The sequence below is a fragment of the Capricornis sumatraensis genome, chromosome 15 (genome assembly GCF_032405125.1).
Source record: "Capricornis sumatraensis isolate serow.1 chromosome 15, serow.2, whole genome shotgun sequence".
Classification (NCBI taxonomy): domain Eukaryota; kingdom Metazoa; phylum Chordata; class Mammalia; order Artiodactyla; family Bovidae; genus Capricornis; species Capricornis sumatraensis.
In genome coordinates this window covers 46,860,956-46,866,955 of record NC_091083.1, presented here as the reverse complement: position 1 = coordinate 46,866,955, position 6,000 = coordinate 46,860,956, and positions in this window count along the sequence as shown.

Below are 6,000 nucleotides of genomic sequence, written 5' to 3'. Positions count from 1 at the left end.
ATAGACAGGTCTAACTTTATGCTTTTGTAGATTGATGGGTAGTTTTATCAGCATTGTTTGTTGAAAAGACTGCACTTTTCCCGTAAATGGTCTTAGGCAAACTTGTCAAACAACATTAATTTGTGTTAATTTTTGTATTCTGTTCTATTTCACTGGTCTTTATATCTGACTTTATATTTGCCATTATTCACATTATTTTGATGATAATAGCTTTGTTGTAAGTTCTGAAATCTGTAATTGTGAGAAACCTAAATGTGCTCTCTTTTTATTTTTTTCTTTTCCGAGACTTGTTGGGGTATACATAAAGTTCTATCAAATGTATAGATCACTTTGGTTCAGTTCAGTTCAGTCGCTCAGTCGTGTCAGACTCTTTGCGACCCCGTGAATTGCAGCACGCCAGACTTCCCTGTTCATCACCATCTCCCGGAGTTCACTCAAACTCATGTCCATCAAGTCCGTGATGCCATCCAGCCATCTCATCCTCGGTCGTCCCCTTCTCCTCCTGCCCTCAATCCCTCCCAGCATCAGAGTCTTTTTCAATAAGTCAACTCTTCACATGAGGTGGCCAAAGTACTGGAGTTTCAGCTTTAGCATCATTCCTTTCAAAGAAATCCCAGGGCTGATCTCCTTCAGAATGGACTGGTTGGATCTCCTTGCAGTCCAAGGGACTCTCAAGAGTCTTCTCCAACACTACAGTTCGAAAGCATCAATTCTTTGGCGCTCAGCCTTATTCACAGTCCAACTCTCACATCCATACATGACCACAGGAAAAACCATAGCCTTAACTAGATGGACCTTTGTTGGCAAAGTAATGTCTCTGCTTTTGAACATGCTATCTAGGTTGGTCATAACTTTTCTTCCAAGGAGTAAGCATCTTTTAATTTCATGGGTGCAGTCACCATTTGCAGTGATTTTGGAGCCCCCAAAAATAAAGTCTGACAGTTTATACTGTTTCCCCATCTATTTCCCATGAAGTGATGGGACCAGATGCCATGATCTTCGTTTTCTGAATGTTGAGCTTTAAGCCAGTTTTTTTGCTCTCCTCTTTCACTTTCATCAAGAGGCTTTTTAGCTCTTCTTCACTTTCTGCCATAATGGTGGTGTCATCTGCATATCTGAGGTTATTGATATTTCTCCTGGCAATCTTGATTCCAGCCTGTGTTTCTTCCAGTCCAGCATTTCTCATGATGTACTCTGCATATAAGTTAAATAAGCAGAGTGACAATATACAGCCTTGACGTACTCCTTTTCCTATTTGGAACCAGTCTGTTGTTCCATGTCCAGTTCTAACTGTTGCTTCCTGACCTGCATACAGATTGCTTAAGAGGCAGGTTAGGTGGTCTGGTATTCCCATCTCTTTCAGAATTTTCCACAGTTTATTGTGATCCACACAGTCAAAGGCTTCGGCATAGTCCATAAAGCAGAAATAGATGTTTTTCTGGAACTCTCTTGCTTTTTCCATGATCCAGCAGATGTTGGCAATTTGATCTCTGGGTCCTCTGCCTTTGCTAAAACCAGCTTGAACATCAGGGAGTTCACGGTTCACATATTGCTGAAGCCTGGCTTGGAGAATTTTGAGCATTACTTTACTAGTATGTGAGATGAGTACAATTGTGCAGTAGTTTGAGCATTCTTTTGCATTGCCTTTCTTTGGAATTGGAATGAAAACTGACCTTTTCTGGTCCTGTGGCCGCTGCTGAGTTTTCCAGATTTGCTGACATATTGAGTGCAGCACTTTCACAGCATCATCTTTCAGGATTTGAAACAGATCAACTGGAATTCCATCACCTCCACTAGCTTTGTTTTTAAGGCCCACTTGACTTCACTTTCCAAGATGTCTGGCTCTAGATTAGTGATCACATCATCATGATTATCTGGGTCATGAAGATCTTTTTTGTACAGTTCTTCCGTGTATTCTTGCCACCTCTTCTTAATATTTTCTGCTTCTGTTAGGTCCAGACCATTTCTGTCCTTTATCGAGCCCATCTTTGCATGAAATGTCCCCTTGGTATCTCTAATTTTCTTGAAGAGATCTCTAGTCTTTCCCATTCTGTTGTTTTCCTCTACTTCTTTGCATTGATCTCTGAAGAAGGCTTTCTTACCTCTTCTTTCTATTCTTTGGAACTCTGCATTCAGATGCTTATATCTTTCCTTTTTCCCTTTGCTTTTCACCTCTCTTCTTTTCACAGCTATTTGTAAGGCCTCCCCAGATAGCCATTTTGCTTTTTTGCATTTCTTTTCCATGGGGGTGATCTTGTTCCCTGTCTCCTGTACAGTGTCACAAACCTCATTCCATAGTTCATCAGGCACTCTTGTCATTTTAATATTCATGAACATGGTTAACTTGCTAATATTTGTGTCTTTATTTTCTTCAAACAAAACTTTTAAATGATACATTTCTTTTCTCTTTTGGTTATTTCTGAGTATTTTTGATATTTTCAATGAAATTGCCTTTTGAATTTTCTTCTCAGACTGTTCTTCATCATTTGTATATAGAATGGAAATGATTTTTCTATGTTGACATTTTATCCTACACTTTTGCTGTAATTGTTCTTTAGCTCTAAGCAATTCTTTAAAAAATTTGATCTTTATGGATTTCTACACACATGATTATGTCATCTCAGAACAGAGATAATTTTAGTTATTTTGAAGTATAGTATTCTCTTTTTGTTTATTTTCTTATTTTAGTCGAAACTACCAATTCTATGTTGACTAGATGAGTCACATGCAAGTAAATTTTCATATTATTCATCTTAACAAGAAATGCTTTTCAGAGTGAAGAAAGAGGACAAGAGAAAGGCAGGGAGAAAAGAGGAATCTTGAATTATACACAAGAATTCTCCTGTGCCACAAGTAAATAATTAATTTTATTTCTCTTCAATCACTCCCTTGAAGAGAGTCATCAGTGTACATAGAACAGCAAATATTTACTCATCAAATGCTATATTGAAGTGGATTTTTTTTTTAAATAAAATTTTGAGGCCAGTATTATTTGTTTCTAGGAGGTGGTCTTGTTTAGGGAGTTATCAGTGGTGTGAGTAGGCTGATACTGTGTTGGCAGTTGCTGAAGAAGAAAGCGAAATCAAGAGACGAGGTTCCTATTGGGGGAGATGACTGCCTGCCTTTGAGATCAGAGGAACAGTCCCCAGAGAGGGGAAACCTATGATGCAGGACACAGAGGCGGGCTGGCTTGAACCACATCCGTATTAGTTACTGTTGCTGCTCCAACAAATGGCCAAAAGCTTTGTGGCCTGAAACAACAATACTGTTACATTTTTGGAGGTCAAGAATTCAACATTCCGTTCAGTGGGCTAGCAGGTCTGCATCTCTTCTTGAGTTCTTAGGGAAAAACCTACTCGGTTGCCTTTTCCAGCTCCTAGAGAACTCCTTCATCTATTGCCTTGGGGACTATTTCACCATCTTCAAAGCCATCTGCATAGCCTCTTTGGCTTAGTTGGCTTAAAGCTCAACATTCAGAAAACTAAGATCATGGTATCCGGTCCCATCATTTTATGGCAAATAGATGGGGAAACAGTGGAAAAAGTAGCTAACTTTTTTTGGGGGGCTCTAAAATCACTGTAGATGGTGACTGCAGCCATGAAATTAAAAGACACTTGCTCCTTGGAAGGAAAGTTGCGACCAATCTAGACAACATATTAAAAAGCAGAGACATCACTTTGCCAACAAACCATCTAGTTAAGGCTATGATTTTTCCAGTAGTCATGTAAGGGTGTGAGAGTTGGACTATAAAGAAAGCTGAGCACTGAAGAATTGATGCTTTTGAACTGTGCTGTTGGAGAAGATTCCTGAGAGTCCCTTGGACTGCAAGGAGATCCAACCAGTCCATCCTAAAGGAGATCAGTCCTGAGTGTTCAATGGAAGGACTGATTCTGAAGCTGAAACTCCAATCCTTTGGCCACCTGATGCAAAGAGCTGACTCAGTAGAAAAGACCCTGATGCTGGGAAAGATTGAAGGCAGGAGGAGAAGGTGTCGACAGAGGATGAGATGGTTGGATGGTATCACCAACTCAATAGACATGAGTTCGGGTAAACTCTGGAAGTTGGTGATGGATAGGGAAGCCTGGCATGCTGCAGTCCATGGGGTTGCAAAGAGTCGGACATGACTGAGTAACTGAACTGAACTGATAGCCTCTTTGAATTTCTCATCTAAAGCTCCTATATTACCACCTCCTCTGTGACTGTAACCCTCCCAGGTCCCATGGATGAGAGATTCATGATGACACTAGGCTTACCCAGGTAATCCAGGAACATTCCAACCTCTTTATTTCAATTATCTTTATAGATAATTTCTTTATCTATATAAGATTTAAGATAACTCTTTATCTTAAAGTCCTTCTAACCTGTCAGCTCATGTAGCTATTCTGCTCAAAACCTGTAGTATTTTCCATTTCTCTGAGACTAAACTCCTTTCTAAAGCCTAATGACATAGGCCCCCTGACCCCACTGGGCCTCTGGCCTTATCTTCAACTCCTATCTCCCCACCTCACTAAACTCCACCCACATCAGCTGACTTGCTGGCCCTTAAATATTACACAACACTCTTTCTTCCTGAACTCGGCATTTTCTGTTCCAGAGAAATGAAGGGAGCCACTATCTCTGTTTCAAGGCTGTTTCTGAAAAGTTGTGTGGGATGAAGGGTAGTTGGTGCCTAACAGATGTACAGAAATGTGAGAGATTATGCAGAATTATCTCCAACAAGCACTTACCCATCTCTAACAGCTGAATACTCCTGATTTCATTCATAGTCTCATCCTCCACTAGACTATCAACTAAAGACATTTCTTACTTTAATTACTGATATTTATTGATAAAACAATGTCCTACTAAAGAATGTTCAATAAAGTTTGCTGATTAAATCAATGAATGGCAAAACATGTAAGAACTACCTAAAATACTGAGCAAATATATATATATATGTATACATATGTCTGAATCACTTTACTGTACAGCAGAAATTAACACAACATTGTAAGTCAACTATGCTTCAATAATTTTTTTAAATAAATAAAGAACTTCTAATAGTTCTGGGGTTTTGTTTTTTAATATTTATTTGGCTGCACTGGGTCTTCATTAGGGCATGCAGGATCTTCAGTTGCAGCTTGTGAGAGAGTTGAATTACAATGTTGTGTTAATTTCTGCTGCACAGCAAAGTGATTCAGTTATACGTACAAATATATATATTCTTTTTCATATTCTTTTCCTTTATATTTACCATAGGACATTGAATATGTAATAGCTCCCTATGTGATTATAATAGCTCCTACAACAGTAGGACTTTGTTATTTATCCATTCTATATATACCAATTTGTTCCGCTCACCCCAAATTCCCAATCCAACCCTCTCCCACCCCCTTCCCCTTTGGAAACCATGAAGCAATACTTGATAGCTTAGAAAAATACTTATGTTAAGTAAAAAATAAGTATAGTTTTAGTTCAGTCACTCAGTCATGTCCAACTCTTTGCGACCTCATGAACCTCAGCACGCCAGGCCTCCCTGTCCATCACCAACTCCAGGGGTCCACCCAAACCAATGTCCATTGAGTCAGTGATGCTATCCAACCATCTCATCCTCTGTTGTCCCCTTCTCCTCCTGCCCTCAATCTTTCCCAGCATCAGGGTCTTTGCAAATGAGTCAGCTTTTTGCATCAGGTGGTCAAAGCATTGGAGTTTCAGCTTCAACATCAGTCCTTCCAGTGAATACCTAGGACTGATCAATCTCCTTTAGGATGGACTGGTTGGATCTGCTAGCTGTCCAAGGGACTCTCAAGAGTCTTCTCCAACACCACAATTCAAAAGCATCAATTCTTCAGTGCTCAGCTTTCTTGACAGTCCAACTCTCACATCCATAAATGACCACTGGAAAAACCAGAGCCTTGACTAGACACACCATTGTTGACAAAGTAATGTCTCTGCTTTTTAATATGCTGTCTAGGTTGGTCATAACTTTCCTTCCAAGGAGTGTCTTTTAATTTCATGGCT